Source organism: Chiloscyllium plagiosum, unplaced genomic scaffold (genome assembly GCF_037043375.1).
Source record: "Chiloscyllium plagiosum isolate Xiang-an unplaced genomic scaffold, Cpla_swu_hap1 HiC_scaffold_27, whole genome shotgun sequence".
Classification (NCBI taxonomy): domain Eukaryota; kingdom Metazoa; phylum Chordata; class Chondrichthyes; order Orectolobiformes; family Hemiscylliidae; genus Chiloscyllium; species Chiloscyllium plagiosum.
This window is the reverse complement of record NW_028270165.1, coordinates 61,059,140-61,081,244: the sequence shown is the minus strand read 5'-3', so window position 1 is coordinate 61,081,244 and position 22,105 is coordinate 61,059,140. Positions and strand designations below refer to the sequence as shown.

The window sequence follows — 22,105 nt, the reverse complement described above, 5'->3', positions numbered from 1 at the left end:
CAATACACCCTACCTGTTCATCTTTGGACTGTGGGAGGAAACCAGAACACCCAGAGAAAACCCACACAGGCACAGGAGGAGAAAGTTGCCCCAATAGTGGAATCAAAGCCAGGTCCCTGGCACTGTGAGGCAATGCTACTCACCAGTGAGCCACCGTGGTGCAGTCCAGCAGTAAAACAAAACAAGCGCACCAACTCTCCCACTGTCAGACTGGGCAGGAGGTTCAGTCCTGGGGGTGACACACAGCAGCCTCACCGGCAGAGTCCGATTGTTGGGAGCGCTGGTGCCCCCGCTGGTGCCTCTGCAAGTTGCAGGACTGGGTGAAGGCCTTCCCGCACTCAGGGCAGCTGAAGGGCCGCTCGCCAGTGTGAACCCGCTGGTGCTTCAGTAAGTCAGAGGAATTGCTGAAGGCCTTTCCACACTCAGGACAAGTGAATGGCCTCTCCCCGGTGTGGACCCGCCGGTGGATCAGCACATGGGAGAAATTGCTGAAGGCCTTCCCGCACTCGGGGCAACTGAAGGGCCTCTCCCTGGTGTGGACCCACCGGTGGGTCAGCAGGTTGGAGGAATCGCTGAACCCCTTCCCGCACTTGGGCAAGTGAATGACCTCTCCCCTGTGTGGACACTCTGGTGCCTCAGCAGGGAAAAGGCCTGGGCGAAAGCCTTCCCACACTTGGGGCAGCTGAAGGGCTTCTCCCCTGTGTGAACCCGCTGGTGGGTCAGCAAGGCGGAGGAACTGCTGAACCCCTTCCCGCACTCTGGGCAGGAGAATGGCCTCTCCCCGGTGTGGACCCGCTGGTGCTTCAGTAGGTCAGAGGAATTGCTGAAGGCCTTCCCGCACTCCGGGCAGCTGAAGGGCCTCTCCCCTGTGTGGACCCGTCTGTGCCTCAGCAGGGTGGAGGAACTGCTGAACCCCTTCCCGCACTCAGGGCAGGAGAATGGCCTGACGCCAGTGTGACTGCGCTGATGAGCCTCCAGGACAGACGGCACATGGAAGCCTTTCCCACAGTCGCCACACTTCCAAGGTTTCTCCACGGGGCGGGATTCCTCGGGTTTCTCCATGGCTGAAGCTTCAACAGCACACAAACACGTGTACAGTCCCTCCTTGCCCGTGAATTCCTCTTTCCAGGCTGGATAACTGTTTTAGGTTCCACACTCAGTGCCCTGTAACAGTAGGGTCTCTCATTCAGTCCCACTGATGCTGAAAACTTACTGAAACAGGGACCAAAAAACTTTGCTCCTTCTCACAGAATCTTAGTCAAAACTCGTTACAGTCCCAATGGACTGAACGACTGTCAGACATTGACTTGAAATTGAGGACAGCAGACGCTGGAGAGTCAGAGTCGAAAAGTGCGGAAAAGCACAGCAGGTCAGGCAGCATCTGAGCAGCAGGAGAGTCGGCGTTTTGGGCATAAGCCCTTCATCTGTTGATTTTTAAACTTCAGTTTTCAGATCAAATACTCTGTAAAAAGAGATTACAAAAGTCATCATTGTCACTGAGAAGGTCTGTAGGCTTAAAACTTGTCTTTAAACATTTAGACTAAATGTAATGCTGAATTATGGAACACATTTATTACACTAGAAAATAGACAGACAGCAAGGCTCAGAAAAGGGGGGATCTTAAAGAATGCAAAAGATAGGGACACCTGGGCTTACCAAGTGATAACAGGATGCTGTAAGACAATTAAGAATGTTTGCCTTAGCATTGGTGAATCTGCGTGAACAGGACACCAAGTGATAACATTCACAGCCGTTCCCTTTTGAAATTAATGACAGTGTTTGATTCTGACCCTGAAACGAAACTTGGTACTATCAAAAACTTTGTAATTAACGGTCAGTTGCTGTCAATTATAATGGATTCTTATACCCCTTGCAAGCAGGGCAGTCACAGAGAAAATAAATCTTTGCTGTTACAAAATCCTGACTTGAGAGTTCAAAAGGACTCTAGAGAGAGACACCACTTTAGTGCTGAGACTGTTGAATCCAGTAGAAAATTAACTCTTAGTGCTTAGCTGCTATGGATTGAATTTAATTGCATTTTGTGACTTTTTGATGCTTTTGAGTAGCCAATTCTGGTTATGAAATGCAAACTCTGTAAAAGGAAATACTGATAAAGCTTTAACTTACTTGCTGTTTTTACAGACTGCCCCACTGTCAATTCTAACTAATCAGATCTTATGTTTTATTTGAATTTCAATCACAAACTTGAAAAGAAGGCATGTTTCATTCGAAGACGAATGAATCAGTTTAAATGCAACCTTACAGTAAAATCTCAGCCTCAGGTACAGAATGATTTAGTGCTTAAAAAGCAGGAGTCTGCTCCTAGCTTAGAAATTATTCTAGGTCGAATATTGAAGAGATTCTTGCACAATGTGTCGGGAAGCCATTTTATGATTGAACGTTCGCCCTCCTTACTAAGAAGCCATTTTATAAAACAACTGTATCTGATATGTGAGCTGTGCAAGGTTATCTTGTGAACTCTCCAATTAGCTGAGACAGGTACCTCTTTATGAGAGGAGTTTATCTCACTAGCAGGCGCCTAACTCAGCTGTTTTTCCCACCTGACGAATGGCTTAGGGCCTGTAGGAGTGATTAGTCAAGCTTCACAGATCTGTCAATTAGCTTTTCTTCCTTATGAATTATTGTCTTTCAATGTTATCTGTCTAATTAAGAACATGCAATTTCTTTTTCAAACTTTTGTACAAAGGAAGCCACTTTGTATCAATACATTGAAGTAGCCTGCTGGGCATTTGAACAGATGGTAACCTACTCTCCTAGATTATTAGAACCTAGTTAGTTTAGCTGATAGGTATCAATGTTATGTTGTCACAGTGATGCTATTAGTGAATAAAGGGGATAACTAAAATTATACTAAACTGTCCATAACAGGTTTTTATTCCAGACTTCCAAACAGTACAATTTCCGGGACGAATCAAGAGAGAGGCTTTACAGGTCTGAGTCCACAAGGGATTCTCTGGGCAGTCTCAAATCTCCACTTTAACATCAGTCCAGGGTAGAAATTCAGAACAAGCAATTCTTTTTCTGCAGAACAATCTTTTCTTTTGTTATTCCACAAAATTGAAAGCACCACCCAATCTCTCTTCCCCCCATCCATTCTCACTCCACTCTAATTCTCCTGAAGGATGCTAATTCAGGATCTTACAGGGCCAAAAAAGTAAAAACATCTCTTGAATAACTCTCTACCTGAAAGTTAACATTTTTCACGACATTGGGATACTGCTCAGTGTGAGCAGATCTGTTTTTGGGAAGCAAAGGAAAACTGTATAAATTCAGGATAAACCTGCAATACAGCATCTTTAGAAACAACCAGACACGGGATCAAGACATTGACACCAACACCAGTGAGAAACTCAACATAGACGTGGCAAACCATCAGTCTTTAATCTTTTAGAATGGGTTGTAGGTATCATTAATATGTAAATCTCAGAACTTCTTACAAATCACCTTCTCGAGATAACTTAAGGTTTGTAACAAAAGGTGACATCTCAGCTCAGACAATGCATTAAAGGTATGAGGTCACAGTCAGTCTGTATCCCAATTTTGAATCTGACAGGTTCTGTTTCCAAAGTGAAATTTACAAAATATTACATGCATGCACTGCCTGCATTGACTGCCAGCAGACTGCGCATTTTTTGAACAAAATCAAATTTTTGGATCAGAAATTGGTTGCTGAAAGAAGACAGAGGGTGGTGGTTGATGGGAAATATTCATCCTGGAGTTCAGTTATGAGTGAGTTACCACAAGGATCTGTTTTGGGTCCACTGCTCTTCTTCATTTTATAAATGACCTGGATGAGGGCATAGAAGGTGTGTTTGTAAATTAGCGGATGACACTAAAGTCGGTAGAGTTGTGGATACTGACTAAAGATGTTGTCAGTTACAGAGGGACATAGATAAGCTGCAGGGCTGGGCTGAGAGCTGGAAAATGGAGTTTAATGCGGAAAAGTGTGAGGTGATTCACTTTGGAAAGAGCAACAGGAATGCAGAGTACTGGGCTAATGGTAAGATTCTTGGTAGTGTAGATGAGCAGAGAGATCTCGGTGTCCAAGTACGTAGATCCTTGAAAGTTACCCAGGTTGATAGGGCTGTTAAGAAGGCACACGGTGTGTTAGCTTTTGTTGGTAGAGGGATTGAGTTTCAGAACCATGAGATCATGCTGCAGCTGTACAAAACTCTGGTGCGGCCAGATTTGGAGTATTGCGCACAGTTCTGGTCACCGCATTATAGAAAGGATGTGGAAGCTTTGGGAAAGGTTCAGAGGAGATTTACTAGGATGTTACCTGGTATGGAGGGAAGGTCTTCGGAGGAAAGGCTGAGGGGCTTGCGGCTGTTTTCGTTAGGGAGAAGGAGGTTGAAAGATGACTTAACTGAGACATAAGATAATCGGAGAGTTCGATAGGTTGGACAGTGAATGCCTTTTTCCTTGAATGGCAATGGCTAGCACGAGGGGATATAACTTTAAATTGAGGGGTGATAGATATAGGACAGATGGTCAGAGATAGTTTCTTTACTCAGAGTAGTCGAGGTGTGGAACGTACTGCCTGCAATAGTAGTAGACTCGCCAACTTTAAGGGCATTTAAATTGTCATTGGATAGACATATGAACGAGAATGGAAGAGTGTCGGTTAGGTGAGCTTCAGATTGGTTCCACAGGTCGGTGCAACATTGAGGGCCGAAGGGTCTGCACTGCGCTGTAATGTTCTATGTATCTATAAATATAATTCTACAAATACAAATTCACCCTATACACTTATATGCACGTGTGCGTGCATGAGAGAAAGCATATGTCTATGCTGTTTATCTCGATGCCTTTTTGATAACAAATGCTTTATTTCTGTAAATGTTGTTATAAATCAGAGTTGGGTACTAATAGTTAGATAGAAGGGAGACAGAATTCCTCAAGTTGGGTACCATAAGAATCCTGGGAGACCCTGATTTCTGGCTTACTTCCTAATGAGCAAACATTAAACATGCTCACCTATTTATTTCTAATTTTGTTTCATTTTTCTTGTTTATTCCCCACTACGATAGTCTCTCTGGATGGTTGACAGGCTGGGGCAATGTGGGTTGGGCCTTGAGTGGCTGAATGTTTTATTGTTCTGGAAGGTGGAAAATGGGGTCAAAGCTTCAGCAAAAACCCAGCAGAGCTGAGGACATACGACACCTTACTCTGTGGGAACAGGGAGATCAACAGAGGACAGAGAAATCAGGACCTGAAATCCGAGCTGACACCAGGCTACCCTGTGATCAGTGCTTTGATGAGTAATGCCAACCATCTACCTTTACCTAGCTTCCCATTAAACCTCTCTGGAAGGAGTCTCAGATCATAATTATTCTCTTCAATGTGTGCAGCCAATTCAGTCACTTTTGTTACAATGCAGCACACATTCAGCTTTTACTTTTATTTTTTGTGATCTTTTGAATCCAGCTTTGATTGCTGGTACGTTTATCCTCCTTGTCCCTTTTTATCGTTCTCCAACGTTCATTTTCCACATCACCACACTGCTCACCGGCCTTGATTTGGATTGGCCATGCTAAATTGCCCATTGTGTCCAGGGATGTGCAAGTTAGGTGGGTTAGCCAAGGGAAATGCACAGTTATAGTTTCACAGTAATAGGAGCAGGAGTAGGCCATTTGGCCCATCCAGCCTGCTCTGCCATTCATTAAGATCATCATCTCAGCTCCTCCTATCTGCATTGTCCCAACTACCCTTTAATTCCCTACAATGCAATAACCCAGCCAACTGTATCCTGAATATACTTAATAAAGTATATTCTGCTTCCTTGGGCAGAGAATTCCATAGATTCACCACATTCCAGGAAAAGCAGTTCTTCCTCATCTCTGTCCTAAATCTACTCTCCCTAATCTTGAGGCCATGTCCCCTAGTCCTAGTCTAATTCACCAGCAGAAACGACAGGACAGGATAGGTGGGGTGGGGATGGGTCTGTGTGGCATGCTCTTCAGAGGGGTCAGCGTTGCCTTTATGGGCTGAATGGCCTGATTCCACACTGTAGGGCTTCAATGATTGTGTGCACTCCGGATGACAGCTCACAGAACCTCCCACTTTCTGCAAATCGAAAGACAAGTCCCACCTTGCCCTCTTGTATGTGTGTTCTGTAACTGCTTAATCATTTCTAGTGAATACAGCCCACACCTGCTGCTGCTGCTGCTAGTAACTTTTACAATGCTGATGAAACAATGCAATACCTGCTGTATTGAAAATCGTAAGGCTTCTAACGATACCAGTTACTGATTCACCGCTCCTTCTGATGGACAGCGTTGGAAATACAATGTTGGAGGCTGAATGAAATGAGCAGTTTAAAACAAAAACCCACCTAACCCTTCACTAGGTTCTCCACTCAGCACACTGTACTTACTGCCAGTAAACCTGAAAGCACTTTTCCCCACAGTGCAATGAATTCCCACTTTCCACTAGAATTCCAGATGTGCTCCCTCACTCAGTTACTGTCTCACAACTGAAAGATTTCGTTGTAACTTCTGCTCCCAGGAAGGGCAAAACATCTTTGAAAACTGCTCTGAAAGTCTAGTCTTCACAACCACACTTCTACTTTCACTGAGGACGATTAGAGTCATACAGCACGGAAACAGACCCTTCGGCCCAACTTGCTGGTGCCGACCAGATATCCTAAATTCATCCAGTCCCATTTGCCAGCATTTGGCCCATATCCCTCAAAACCCTTCCTATTCATCTACCCATCCAGATGCCTTTTAATATGTTATAATTGTACCAGCCTCCACCGCTTCCTTTGGCGGCTCATTCCACAGAGACATCACCATCTTTGTGAGGAGGTTACCCCTCTCATCTCAAAACTATGCCCTATACTTTTGGACTCCCATGTCATGGGGAAAAGATCTTGGCTATGCATCCTATCCATGCCCCTTATGAACTTCTATAAGGTCACCCCTCAGCCTCCACTCCAGGGAAAATAGACCCAGTCTATTCAGCCTTTCCCTGGAGCTCAAACCTTCCAACTCTGGCAACAGCCTTCTAAATCCTTTCTGAACTCTTTCAAGTATCACAACATCTTTCCTACAGCAGGGAGATCAGAACTGAGTGTGGTATTCAAAAACATGGTCTAACTCAATGTACTGACCAATGGAGGAAAACATATCAAACAGCTCCTTCATTATCTGATCTACTTGCGACTCCACTTTCAAGGAACTATGAACCTGCACTCCAAGGGCTTTTTGTTCTGCTACACTCCCCAGGACCTTAGCATTAGGTGTATAAGTCCTGCCCTGATTTGCCTTACCAAAATGCAAAATCTCATACTCATCTAAATTAAACTCAATCTGCCACTCCTTGGCCAATCAGCCTATGTAATCAATTCTAATTTATATCAAACTTTCTTTCCTCTCTCATTCCCAGAAAGCTGAAAATCCCCATCCCTCAGACTCTCCCCCATTCTCACTTTGCTAAACCTAATTCCTCTGCACCTCATCCTGAAGGGTGTGGTCCATGCTGATTAACAGGCCCACACTCAGGGGGGATCTAAATGAAACAGACAGAATTCTGAACAGCCAGGACAGAGTGGACATTGACAAGATGTTTCCATTGGTAAGAGAGGGCACAGCCTTCGAGTAAGGGGAAGACTTTTCTGAAAGGAGATAAGAAGAAATGTCTTCAGCCAGAGAGTGCTGAATCTATAAAATTCATTGCCACAGGAGGCCAGGTCACCGAGTATATTTAAGACTGAGATAGATAGCTTCTTGAGTATCAAGGGAATCAAAGGTAATGGGGAGAAAGCAGGAGAATGAGGTTGAGAAATTTATCAGCCATGATTGAATGGCGGAGCAGACTCGATGGGTTGAATGGCCTAATTTCTGTTCTCATGTCTTATGGTCTCACACAGTATGAGCAGGGGTAGACCATTTGGCTTTTCGAGCTTGCGCCATCACTGAACAGATCATAACTGGATATGAATATACTTACATCTGGGTGGATAGGTTGAGATGTTTTTCACTGGACTGTAGGAGGATGAGAGGTGACTTTATAGAGAGGATTATAAGATCATGAGGGGTATAGATGAGGTGACCAGCAGATGTCCTTTCCCTAGGGTGGAGGTTTCAAGATGAGGGAGCAAATTTTGAAGGGGAGAGGAGAAAGATTTTAAAAAGATATGAGGAGAACTTTTTTTTTAAGAAAGTGGTTTGTGTGTGGAATCAATGTCCAGAGGAAGTGTGGATGCAGGAACAGTAACAATGTTTAGAAGACATTTGGATAAGTACATGAATAGGAAAGGTTCGGAGGGATATGGGCCAGTCACTGGCAGATGGACCAGTTTAATTTGAGAACATAGCATGGACTAGTTGGACTGAAGAGTCTGTTTCTGTGCTGTATGATCCTGTAGCTGTTCTCTACTGGTCTGAAAACCATTTTCTTGGAGATCCAAGATGGCGGTGGTCTGAGTGGTCTGCTGTGTTGGGCTCTGTGCCATATCCTCTGGCAATGTGGACCTTTACCCCCCCCCCCCTCATTAACCATCCTTAGGAGAAAAAAATACTAATATAAACTTAGTGAACATCTGGAGCTGCTATAATTGTGGTTTGACAGCTTTAGGACCAGAATGAAAGCAAATGAAGGAAAGGGGCTGACAGGGGTGCAGCAGGTAGGGCACTCCCCTACTGCATCGGGGGTGCATGGAGCCATTGCTCAAACTCCCAGGGCAGTCCCTTTGGATTTAATGGGGCAGCAGTTACTCTCGGAGTTTGCCAAACTCTGAGAAAAGATTGAAGCAGCGGTGGAACCACTATCTGCCACGCTGGAAAAGCATGGAGCAGGAAATTCAAATGTTGGACTAAAGAGAATAGGCAGTGGAGGAGAGGACCGTGGCATCGGAGACCGTGGTGGAGGTCTCAGGAGGAAGGATCCAAACGCTGGAAGACCAGGTTCGGGTCCTTCAGGAGCAAGTGGACGACCTGGAAAACAAAAGTAAGAGAAAAAGCTTACAGCTCGTGGGTCTTCCGGAACGTGAGGAAGGCGAAGACCTCGTTGGAATCCTGGAGAAGTGGTTCCTGACGTTCTTGGGGCTGCAGTTGGAGTCAGGCCTGTTGAGCTTGGAGCGGTCCCACCGAATTGCAATGTGCAGGTCAGGACCAGACCCACGCCCCCACATGGTCCTTGTGCGACTCCTGCATTATAAAGAAAAACAGTTAGTGATTGAAACAGCAAGAAAACTGGGAAGAGATCCACAGGCTTTAATGCACAAAGGCTCAAGAATAATATCTTTTCAGGACTTCTCAGGAGCAAGAATTAAGAAGAGAAAGGGCTTTTAATGAAGTTAAGAGAAAATTAAGGGATCTGAATATTCAATATTCCTTGAGGTCCCTGGCCATGTTGCATTTCGCTCATGGGGGGTCGGTATCTCATTTTGATTCAGCAGAAAAGGTGAAGGACTTTGTGAATTCTCTGAATTCAAGGACTCAGGTCGGGATAGGGCCATCGATATGGACAATGGTACAGTTCTTTCTGCCCCTTCTTTTCTTTTCCTCTCTCCATTTTTTTTTTGTGGTTATCGGCTTCTCTGTACTGCCTTGATGTAAAACCGGAATTATTTAGTATATTGTTCAGTTGTGCATTATGTGGGGACTTTTGTTTTAACTGCTGTCCTTTTGGTTTTGGTTTGGGGGTGGCGACACCTCTGGTTAAGATGTATGGAGAAGGGGTGTGTGTGTGTGTGTGTGGGGGGGGGGGTGGGGGGTGTGTGGGGGAGGGTGGGGGGTGTGTGGGGGGGGGAGGGCGGGAGAGGGGGGAATGGGCATCCATTTTTAACTCTCAGAATGTAAATAACGTTTTTTTTCATCTGTGAATTGCCTGGGGCTAGGGCACGGCCTCAGCTGGAAGGATCCAGGATGTTAGCTATGGGTAAGGTGGGGTGGGGTGGTGAGGGAGTTATGATAGGGTATTCTTCTCCTTTAGCTCTAAAAGTAGAGGAGTGGCTATACTGATAAGAAGGAACCTCCCTTTCCAGGTAATTGAGCAAATTAAGGATGAACTTGGACAGTTCATCATTCTTAAAGCTCAACTACATGGCGTCCTGAATGTGTATCCTCCCCCACCCCACCACATGCACCCTCTTACATTTCTGATTGATGCAGTTGCTAAATTAATGAGTCTTGGGGTGCACAGCACAATCATAGGAGGGGATTTTAATCGCCTCATAGATCCTGAGGTAGACAGGGTAACAAGGGGCCTGGCATGTATGAATGCACAATCTAAGCAGTTGGTGGACATGATTAGTTTCCCTACAGTGTGGAAATGGGCTCAACAAGTCCACACTGACCCTCCGAAGAGTAATCCACCCAGACCCATTTCCCTCTGGCTAATGCACCTAACACCATGGGCAATTTAGCATGGCCAATTCACCTTACCTATACATCATTGGACTGTGTGAGGAAACAAAAGCACCCAGAGGAAACCCATGCAGACACGGGGAGAATGTGCAAACTCCACACACAGTCGTCTAATGCCGGAATCGGACCTTGGTCCCTGGTGCTGTGAGGCAGCAGAGCTAACCATTGAGCCACCGTGCTGCCCCAGTGTGAGGAGTTGGGGTTAGTGGATGTGTGGACGCACCTCCACCTGAATGGAAGAGACTTTACTTTCTATTCCAACCAACACAAGTGCCACACGCGAGTTGACATGTTTTTTTTATGTCATCAGATATTTTGGATATAACACTGGCTTGTAAAATTGGGAATATAGCTGTCTCAGACCACGTGCCAATGTATTTAGATGGTAAAATCAAGGGTGGTGGAATGGATGCATGGCACTGGTGCACGGACCCATTCCTGTTAAGGGATAGCAAATTCGTTGAGTACATCAGAAGAAAGTTCAGGGTCTTCTGGGATATCAACTCAGGTAAGGCCAGTAATCCGGCAATACTGTGGGAGGCCACTAAGGCATATTTATGAGGCCTAGTTATTTCGTATTAAACAACTAGAAGGAAGCAGAGGGAGGAGCAACAATAGATGCTGAGAAAGTATATTATATTAGGCCTTCACTGGTCAAGCTGCAGCTCTCCGGGCTGCTCTCGACTCATTGCACACACAGGTGGCAAAAAAGGGTCTCCTTCGCCAAACAAAGATTGTTTGAATTTGGAGAACCTGCCCCTCCCCAGTATAAAGGCGGAACAGGTTTCCCTGTTGAATGCCCCTATGACGATGCAGGAGGTGCAGGAAACAATAAAGCATCTCCAGAGTGGCAACACACCAGGGTCAGATGGATTCCCAAGTGAATTCTATAAGGAATTCATAAATGCCACCTCTGGGGATGTATAGCTATTCAGATACACAGGTTTGTCTTCCACCCTCTCTTAGAGAGGCTAATATCGCCTTCATTTTAAAGAAGGGGAAAGAGCCTGAAGAATGTGCTTCATACAGACCCATTTCACTGTTGAATGTAGATTTTAAAATTCTACCCAAGATGCCGGCTCTGAGGTTGGAAAAGGTGTTGCCCTATATTATGAAAGAAGATCAGATGGGTTTTAAGGGTCGTAGCTCCTCCAACAATATCAGGAGGGTACTGAACATGGTGCAGGTATGCCGCAAAGATTGATCCTGGGTTCGGTGGTCTCCGGAGACGCAGAAAAGGCATTTGACCGGATAGAATGGCTGTACTTGTTTGGGGTCCACAAGCATTTTGGTCTGGGGGGATCCTTTGCTAGACGGGTGGTAGTGTTGTATAATGATCCTAAGGCAGCAGTCATCACAAATGGCACTAAGTCAGATAACTTTAATAGTGGGAGAGGTAGTAGACAGGGGTGTCCTCTTTCACCGCTGCTGTTTACCTTGGCAATTGAGCCATTAGCTGAGGCAATCAGGAGGGATCCTGAAATAGTGGGGCCAGGAGTGGGAATGGGCGAGCATAAGATCACCCTATATGCTGATGACATCCTTTTGTTCTTGGCCAATCTGGAGGAGTCAGTTTCTCGATTGATTCAAACAATTAATTTATTTGGCTGTTTTTCGGGCTACAGGATCAACTTTACAAATTCGGAAGCCGTGCCGGTGGGGGGGGGGGATTAGTGGAGGTGCCTGATCTGAAGGATGGAATGCAGTTCCTGTTTAGATGGTCGTCAAAAGGATTTTTGTATTTGGGAATTTTTATTACTCCTGCCTTCCACCAGCTGTATAAAGCTAACTATGTACAATTACTCGAGAGGATAAAGCAGGATTTGCAGCAGTGGGAGGGATTACCGTTATCATGGTTAGGCTGAATAGCCCTGAATAAAATGAATGTTATTCCTCGCCTATTGTACCCCATGAGAATGCTCCTGTTGTTGCTACCCAGATGAGTATTACTGAGGCTCAATGGTTGGCTCGGTTCTTTTATTTGGTGTTGCAGCCGCCCCCTAATTAAATTTACCAAATTGCAGCTCTCACAGGGTGAGGGAGTGGGGTGAACATTCCGGACTCGAAGAGACATCAAATATGCACTTTGTTACCATATCTGGGTGGCTGGGTATGGGGGTGATTCGGGGTCAATTTGGCTTGATGTTGAAGCCTCGCCGTTGCGATGTCCCCTAATTATTTATGGATAAGATGAAATCCATGACCGAGCAGTGTAAGAGTCCAATCATTTTAAATACAGTGAAAGCCTGGAGGATAATGAGGCAAGATGAGGGCAGTTGGCTTAAGACCTCACTGTTTACCCCACTGGTGGGAGCCCAAGGATTTAAACCTGGGGCAATGGACTCCGGCTTTAAGTCATGGGAGAATAAGGGAATCTCCTGTCTGGGAGATTTATTCAAGGGGGAGGTCTTGATGTCATTTAGCCAGCTAAGTCAGAAATATGGATTGTACCTATTCCGGTACTTTCAGATAAAGGGATTATATACAGAAAAAGACGATGGTCCCAGCTCAGCTTTACAGGTCAGACGTGGAGAAAGAGTACTCCAGTGTGTTGGTGTTCTTTCAGTCAGTACTTTGTATTATTTACAAAAGGGACGTGCCTTATGGGACATGGAGGGAATCTGTAGGATGTGGAATCAGGAGCTCGGAGAGGATACTTCATTGGAAGTATAGAAAGAAATATGGGAAAATGTAAGGAAAATTTCAATACGTAACAAAGCATAGGCCATGAAATTGAAGATTTTACACAGGGCTCATATGGTGCCAGAGAGGCTAGTTCAAGAGAGGAGTATCACCAGGGTGTCCCAAATGTAAAATGAGTATAGGCACTCTCTCACACTGCTATTGGTCATGTTTTAAGATCCAGACTTACTGGAGTGCTATAGTAAGGGAGCCGAAGGACATCCTCGGGATTGAAGTTAAAGTGGATCTGGCATTTCTTCTTCTGGGGTTGGCAAATTTGCCCTCTCCTGGGAAACATGGGAAGAGACTGTGTAACATTCTTACTCACTATGCAAGGAAGAACATTTTAATGAAAGAGACATTGGGGAAAAAACCCAGGTCTTATGGGGTGGCGTCGGCTAGTGATGGAGCATCTCCACCAAGACTACCCCATGAATATGGTGCACCACAGAACAGAGCAGTTTTACAAGACGTGGCAACCCTTTCTAAACTATATGGATGCAGACTTATCAGCAATATTGATTAGGGCCGTGGTATGCCATGGGAATCAGATTGGGCACCAGTGGGCCCTGGGAAGGGCGGCTGGGGGAAAAGATTATGGGTACAATAACTGGAGCTCCCAGGGATGGGAGCCTCAGTGGAGGTGTAGTGAGTGAAATAGAATAAAATAATGTGATGTAATTTAATATGAATTCAGTTTAATTTAATTTTTTAAAAATTTGATTGTAGTTTAGTTTAAGCTAAGTAGGTACGGTTGTTCTGGTAGAATAGTTGTTAGTTCATTATTAATAGTATCGTGATATGACATTGTTGTACTGCCTCTATCTTTCTGTATTTTGGTATTGTTCTTTTTTGTCTATAGATGTTTTGTAAAAGATTTGAAAAAGTTTCTAATAAAATATTTTTTTAAAAATGTCCTTGCCTTCCCCCATAACTACTTTTAACATTTAAAAGTCAGATAAACTCAGCTTGGAATATATTCAATGACCCCCTAACTGCAGGAAGACATCCCAACTTCTGAACTCAATTCCTCTTGCTAATACACCACTTGCCTTGCTCATTGCTTGCTGCACCTATCTGACAACTGGCATTGACTGGGATAGAAAGCCTGAGTAGAACGTAGCTGAGGCACCTTTGCACATCCACACATCATCCCTGATGAATGGTTTTTGCCCAAAACATTGACTGTCCTGCACTACGGATGTTGCCTGATCTGTTGCACTTTTCCAGCGCCACATTTTTCGACTCTGATCTCTAGCATCTGCAGTTCTCACTTGTTCTACATCCCAATATAAACAACGTATTTAAACAATGCATCTCCTTTCTGTTTTTATTTCACAGGAAAGACTATAACTTCACACTGTGTTACTGCATTTGCCATGTGTTTGCTAATTAAGACACAGACCTGAACCAACTTTGCTGCAGGTCAAGAACTGAACTCCAGAATGAAAAAATAAAATGGAAAAGGGGCTGAGAAAAGAGTGTGTTGTACTCACAGATGTTGGACAGAGGAAAGTTGCAGTCTGAGGTGAAGCTCAATTTTCATTCAGACAGACAAGAACAGCAACTACAGCTTCACAAGCTCATGGTCCAATGTCCGCATTCAGAGAATAGGTGCGCTCTCAATGGCAAGAACACCACACTCCTTCCGGTCTTCTAGCGCTTTCTATAGGTCCATCAAAAGAATGTGGCGCGCTATTTCCGCTGTCAGATAGGAGCATGCGCAGTATTTTGCTGACACCGGGACACATGCGCAGTATTTTGCTGACACCGGCGTACATGCGCAGTGCTTGCTGACACCGAGAAGCATGCGTAGTATGTCCTGTGGAGATGTTGGTATAGCCGACAGATTTTCAGTCCAAATGCTAATAGGAGAGAAAAAAAAGACTGGTGCGACAACTTTGTTTTCCTGGGACTCAACATTTTATTCTTTTTGAACTTTGTCTGGCTGCTCAATTTTATATGTCTTTTCCCCAGGGTAGAGGAAGTCCGAAACTGGAGGGGCATCGGATTAGGGTGAGAGGGGAAGGGTTTAAAGGGGACAAAAGGGATCAATTTTCACGCAGGGCGTGGTACGTGTATGGAATGAGCTGCCAGAGGCCGTGTGTCAAGGCTGATACATTTACAACATGTAAAAGGTTTCTGGATGGGTTCTGGAAAGGCCTCTGTATGAATAGGAAGGGTTGAGAGAGATATGAGCCAAATACTGGCAAACAGATCACTAGATTAATTTAGGATGTGTGGTCGGCGTGGACCAAAAGGTTTGTTTCTGTGCTCTGCAATTCTATGACTCTATTTCTACATATTCTGTACCAATTTCACAAGACTAGGAATAGTTCATTCCTCCCTCACAGCCTGTTCTCAACTGTGGCTTAACTGCAAGTTTCAGAATGATGTCTGCAGTTTTTTTGAAGCAATTGAATATGCTTTCAGACTTTATTGATGTTTCTAAATACATTATTTTAGCTATTCTCAATGTTTTAAAGATCAGCCATTTTGCTGGTTCAGTGGTTAGCGCTGCTGCCTCACACTGCAAGGGATCCGGGTTCGATCCCACCGTCTGGCAACTGTGTGTGGGATTTGCACATTCCTCTGCCCTCCTTTCAGTGCTCCAGTTTCCACCCATGGTCACAAAGATGGGCAGGTTAGGGTGGATTGGCCTTGCTAAATTGCCCCACAGTGTTCAGAGATGGGTTTTGGGGTGGGATGCTCTTCGGAGGGTCAGTGTGGACTCGATGGGCCGAATGGCCTGCTCCCACAGTGTGCGGATTCTATGATTACAAGAGTTGTCAAACCAATTTTAATTGGTGAAGTAGAAGACCAGGAGGCAATCTTTAAGCAGTTTTCCATTCATTCACAGAGTGAAACTTTAGAATTGTATCACTCTGAGCTCTACTCCAATCTCCATTTACGACAGAGATGAGGAGAAACTTCTTCACCCAGAGAGTGGTGGCTGTGTGGAATGCTCTGCCCCAGAGGGCAGTGGAGGCCCAGTCTCTGGATTCATTTAAGAAAGAGTTGGATAGAGCTCTCAAAGATAGTGAAATCAAGGGTGATGGAGATAAGGCAGGAAGAGGAGACTGATTAGGAATGATCAGCCATGATCATATTGAATGGCGGTGCAGGCTCGAAGGGCAAAATGGCCTACTCCTGCACCTATTGTCTATTGTCAATGTCAATAAATGTCTTTTTATCTGTCCTCAAACAATCATATAATCAATCTGTCCCTCCTTAACCTTGATTTTTTAAAGTTAGCAGTTTCTTCCTTTAGATAAACCTTATCAATCAAAACACAAAACATCGTTTCAAACCTAATTAAAGATTTTTCAAGTTCTGTACAAATCTTCTGGGATCCCCAGTAATCACCCCATATGAGCTGTTATCTTCATCAAATAATCTGACAATTATTGACTGCTATCAAGCTCTTCCGTCCCAGGAAATTTCCTTTCTCTGCAAAGTTTGGTTCATGTTGGCAAGTTCAATCCTCCTCCATTTCCCAAGAACACAGTTTAAAACGTGTTACATTCTCAGTATCTGTTTAACGCTCAGTGGGAAAACTGTTTTCACTCTCACAGTTATACAGAATTCCTCCAAAATGTTTTTGAGGAATGCACTGCTCCCACAAGAGCTGGTGGTTCCATAGTTAAAATACTATTAACAGCACTTTTACTAATTTACCCACCTTCCCAGGATACAGGATTTCTCTCACCAGAAACTGTGCCCCCTGAAAAAAAATCCAGCAGGAAGATCATTATGCAGCTATCAGTAAAAATGTCTCATTTGGGTCACCCAGTGATAGAAATGGAAGAACCTGTCTCTTCAAGAGAGATATCCGCTGGCCTTGTGTTGGTGCTTGCTTGGTTGTCTTTGCTGTTTCCCCTCTAACTGTTCAAAACATCTGGTTTTATACCCCAAAATATCAGATCATTTCATTGGTTTGGTGTCATTCCAAACGGTAAAATTCAAATTCGATAGGGGTATCAGGGGCATACTTTAAACTGATTGGCTGAATTGAATTTGTTTTTGTTCGATGGCAACACAACCCCAGCTATTTGTTTCAACCAAATGTTACATTTTTAAATTGTTCAGCACACTTTGTGCTTTCAGTCAGTCCTTGCTCGCTTCCTCTCTCTCAAAAAGGTACACTACACACCTACACCTTCATTACACCATCCAAATGTCTTTTAAATGTTGTAACTATACCTATGTCTATCACTTCTGGAAGTTCATTCACTCACAAACTAACGTCTATGAAAAAAACGTTATCCCTCAGGTTCCTTTTAAAATCTCACTCCTCTCACCTTAAAAAATGTCTCCCAGTTTTTAATTCTCCTTCACTGAAGGAACAGACATTTGCTAATCACTTTACCTACAACCTTCATGATTTTATAAATTTCTACAAGGTCACCCTCAACCTCTTACGCTCCAGTGAAAAAAGTCCAAGCCTCTCCTTATAACTTGAACCCTTCATCCTGGTAACATCCTGGGAAAGCTTTTCCAAACCTTCTCCAATAGTATTCTTCCTATAACAGGGCGACCAGAACTGTACTCAGTACACTAAAAGTGGCCTCATCAACATCCTGTACAACCTCAACATGACATCCCAACTCCAACACTGAATGACGTGAAAAATGAAAGCAAGTGTGCTAAACACCACCTTAGCCACCCTGTTTACCGGTGATGCAACTTTCAAAGAACTCCCCCCCCCCCCCCCCCCCGCCACCAGGTCTCTCTGTTCTACCATTTACTGTACAAGTCTTGCCCTTGTTTGCTTTACCAAAATGCAACCCCTCGCTTTTATCCACACGCTCTCTCTCAGGTACACACACAAATACACCCTTTCCACAGGCTTACACTCCATCACACTTACACTTTACCAAGTTAAAAAATCACACAACACCAGGTTATAGTCCAACAGGTTTAATTGGAAGCATTAGCGTTCAGAGCGCCGCTCCTTCATCAGGTGGTTGTGGAGGACACAATTATAAGACACAGAATTTATAGCAAAAGTTTACAGTGTGATGTAGCTGAAATTTTACATTAAAAATACCTTGATTGTTTGTTGAGTTTTTCATCTGTTCGAATACCATGATAGTTTCACTTTTTTCATATGTAAATTAAAAAAGGTTTTGTGATTTACATCAGTTACATTTTCAGGTTAACTGTAACAATTGACGTTAGCGAACACCAATTGTTACAGTTAACCTGAGAACATTTAAGGGGCATTTGGACGGGTATATGAATAGGAAGGGTTTGGAAGGATATAGGCAGGGTGCTGGCAGGTGGGACTAGATTGCGTTGGGATATCTGGTCGGCATGGATGGGTTGGACCGAAGGGTCTGTTTCCATGCTGTACATCTCTATGACTCTATTTACATATGAAAAAAGTGAAACTATCATGGTTTTTGAACAGATGAAAGACTCAACAAACAATCAAGGTATTTTTCTATGTATAATTTCAGTTACATCACACTGTAATGTTTTGCTATAAATTCTGTGCCTTATAATTGTGTCCTCCACAATCACCTGATGAAGGAGCGGCGCTCCAAAAGCTAGTGCTTCCAATTAAACCTATTGGACTATCACCTGGTGTTGTGTGATTTTTAACCTTGTACACCCCAGTCCAAGACCAGCATCTCCAAATCATGACACTTTACCAAGCATGCAAACACGCACTCTCTTATGTGCGCACACACACACAATTCTATGGGGCAAATTTGGATTTTCAGAATTATATTTGCAGATACATTCAGTTTTCCGCAAAATGTGTGCAATCTGCAAGCAGTCAAGCCATGTCATATTTTATAAATCCCTACTTTGAAAATACAACCAGTCTAACTCAAGATTGGGATACAGACAGACTCAAACCTTACACCTTTAATGCATTGACTGAGGTGAGATGTCACCTCTTTTTATAAAACCTGAAGTTATCTGGAGAATGTGACTTAAAACTAGTTCTGGGATTTACATATTAATGAACAGAAACCTTCAACCCATTCCACAAGAAGAAAGACTTAACAGCAATCTAAGTTGGTTCAATATATCATTTCAATTGCATGACACTAATCTTTTGCTATAAATTCTGTGCCTTATGATCCTGCTCCACAGCTACCTGATGAAGGAGCAGTTTTCCGAAAGCTAGTCCTTCCAAATAAACCTATTGGATTATAACCTGGTGTTGTGTGATTTTTAGTTTCGAGTGAACACAGCCCACACGTTCCTGCTGCAGGCAGTAAACTTTACAATGCAGATGAAACAACGCAGTAAGTGCAGAGATGACAAACTTAACAGTTTCTAACAATACTAGCTACTAGTTCACTGCTCCTTCTGATACATAACATTGGAAGCTTAGTGTTAGAGGCTGAAAGAAATTAGCAGCTTTAAAACAAAAACCTGTTGGACCTCATAGATATCAGTGTCTGAGTCTGATGGTAAGTTCAGGTCACCTTTATTGTGACACAACTTCAGTACTGCTTCAGATCTCCCCAGCAAAAAGGCATATGAAAACCAATTTATTTCATTTAAAAACAGTTCAAGGTCAAAGTGCATACACTCCCCATCCCCACTTTCTTTACTATTGGTCAGCACAGACGTGTCCCTTTGTAATTGGATCCTTGGTACAGCCTTAACCCAGAGGAAGTATTGCCTCACTCAGCAATTTCAACCTATGCTCTGTATCCAAGTAAATTTCTTCCCACCTATTTTCCAAGCATGAGGGAGCGTAGTCAAGAGTCCACCACATTGCTGTGGGTCTGGAGTCACGTATAGGTCAGATCAGGTAAAGGATGCAGCTGGGATGACTGAGTGAATCCTTTCCCACAACGGCAGTTTCCCTCCCTCAAATGGACATGAATGAATCAGATGGGGGTTTTCTTTGTTGCCCTGAAAACGGTTTCATTGTTAGATTCTGAACTCCAGATTTCTGACCAAATTCCAATTCCGTCATCTGCCACAACAGGATTCAAACCTGTGAGTTTCCAGACCTGGGTTGATAGTCCAGTCACTAATGGGACTCGGCCATTGTTCTTTCAATTCCCCTGCAATGGCACGTGAATTTACTGGTGCCTCCACAGGTGGGAGGAGCTGGAGAAGCCTTCCTGCACTGAGAGCGGGGGAGTGGGCTGTCTCCAGCGTGGACCAGCTGGTGGGTCAGCAGGCTGGAAGAATCAATTAATTCCTCCTCACATTCAGAGCAGGTGAACGGCATCTTCCCTGTGTGGACCCGCTCATGTTGCTGTACGTTGCCCACAAGCCCTTCCTGCACACGGGACATGTGAATAGCCTCTCTCCCGTGTAGACCTGCTGGTGGATCAGCAGTGTAGATGACTGCACGAACCCCCTCCCGCACATGGGATACGTGAATGGCTTCTCTCCTGTGTGGACCTGCTGCTGCATCTGCAGGTTGTCCATCCACCTGAATCCCTGCCCGTACATGGAACAGGTGAATGGCCTATCCCTGGTGTGAATGCGTCTGAGAGTTTCTAGCACCGAGGGGCAAGGGAACCCTTTCTCCCAATACTCACATTTCCACGGTTTCCCAATAGGGAGAGCTTTCCTTGTGTTGCTCTGGATTTGAAATTACAGACAAAATGTGTTCACAGTCTCTCCCCACCGTGAATGGTGAGATTTTTATCCCCCAAGCTGAGTCATTAGGTTGAAGCAGTTTTCACAGTCAGCGCACTGAATCTCCCTCACTTGTGTGTCTCAGTATTCTTCCTGCCACACCAGTATCCAAAATCTCTCAAGCAAACAAAAGCAAACATTTCATCTCAATTTGAACAGTTGCTGATATTCAAGTCCCAATGAATCAAGTGTCTCTGTCAGAAGTTCTTGTGTCATTTGCTTTCAGATTTCTTTCCGCGTGTCTTCCTGCAAAAGAAATTCACAAAATATGTGATTAATGTCACTACAGTTAAATAAACATAACATAGGCGGCAATTCCTGTTTGCCAGATGCCTGCTGATCACATATTATCCAGGACACAGAAACCTGAATACCCTCATGCAGCCAGATAGCCTTGTGTGTGTATGGAGGAAAACTTCATTTAGGTAACAATTAGCTTGATCAAGCTGCTTCCAAAGTTGCTGGAAATGAAGCTGAATCAGGGACATGATAATGAAATGTCAAGGTTGCTTGAGAAAAGAAAACCAGTAAATTTGCTGAATGACTTCCTGCTGTCCAAGCTTGCCACAAGGTTGGAATTCTCCTCCGGAAATGACGGTTGATGGGGCCCTCACCAAGATGGCCGCCCGCGCTCCCCGCCCCAAGACAGCGCCTTACCCTGACAAAGATGGCGGCAGGTTGCACCGGCAGCCCGAGAGGTCCCTTCCCAATGAAGTAAACACTGGGGCTGTGGGTTTTATTCCGAGGCCTCGGGCCTCTCCCCAGGAGTTTATAAACTCCCCAGTCTCCCTCCTCCCGCGGTTCCCAATCCTACCCTGTCTCACTGTCTCCTCTCCCCGGGGGCAGGAGCCAGCTCTTGGCGCTCGGGCCTGGCGACCTCCCCGGGATGTTCCTGAAACCTGGTCCTGTTCTGAAGGAGGATCCCCGGACCCGAAACACCTCCTCACATTCCTCCCGACACGAGCTGCCGGACCTGCTCAGCTTTTCCAGCGGCTCCTGTTCTTGTTCCTTCAGCCGCCGGCGCCATTCCTCTCCCACACTGCCTTTGTCCTGCTACAGGACCTACACTGCACATGCGCCAGTTCACAAGGGGCGGGGTCCGAGCTCGTGACGTCACGCTACGTGCAGCGGGCGTGGCTACATTGGTCATCCAACCAATCGGAGACAACGGGCGGGGAGATCGTGTTCCTTGCCACAAGACAACTGAAAGGTCCGGGTTTTATTAAAATTTTAACGGAGAATATTTTTGAATTTTTCAGTCTTTTTCGAAATATTATTCCAGACCTCTGGAAGGCTCAAACATTGGAAAACTTTCAAACATAAACAAAAGGATATTCATAAATGAATAAAGGTAAATTACAAAAGAAACCTCGCACAAAATATCAAAAAGTGTAGCAAAAGCTTCT

At 44.5% G+C, this 22,105-nt stretch overlaps 1 long non-coding RNA gene across 2 annotated transcripts; it reads right to left on the bottom strand.

Moving 5' to 3' along the window:
- Nucleotides 1-698: 698 nt before the first annotated feature.
- LOC122548224 (uncharacterized) lies at nt 699-21,747 on the bottom strand. 2 transcript variants are annotated; one of them, XR_015751440.1, is made up of 4 exons: nt 21,647-21,747; nt 20,600-20,945; nt 8,992-9,173; nt 699-1,462 (listed from the first exon to the last, which is right to left on the bottom strand). It is a non-coding gene; the product is annotated as an uncharacterized LOC122548224 (long non-coding RNA). The 2 variants fall into 2 exon arrangements; XR_015751439.1 differs by lacking the exons at nt 699-1,462; nt 8,992-9,173 and having other exon boundaries at nt 19,574-20,945.
- Nucleotides 21,748-22,105: the final 358 nt, after the last annotated feature.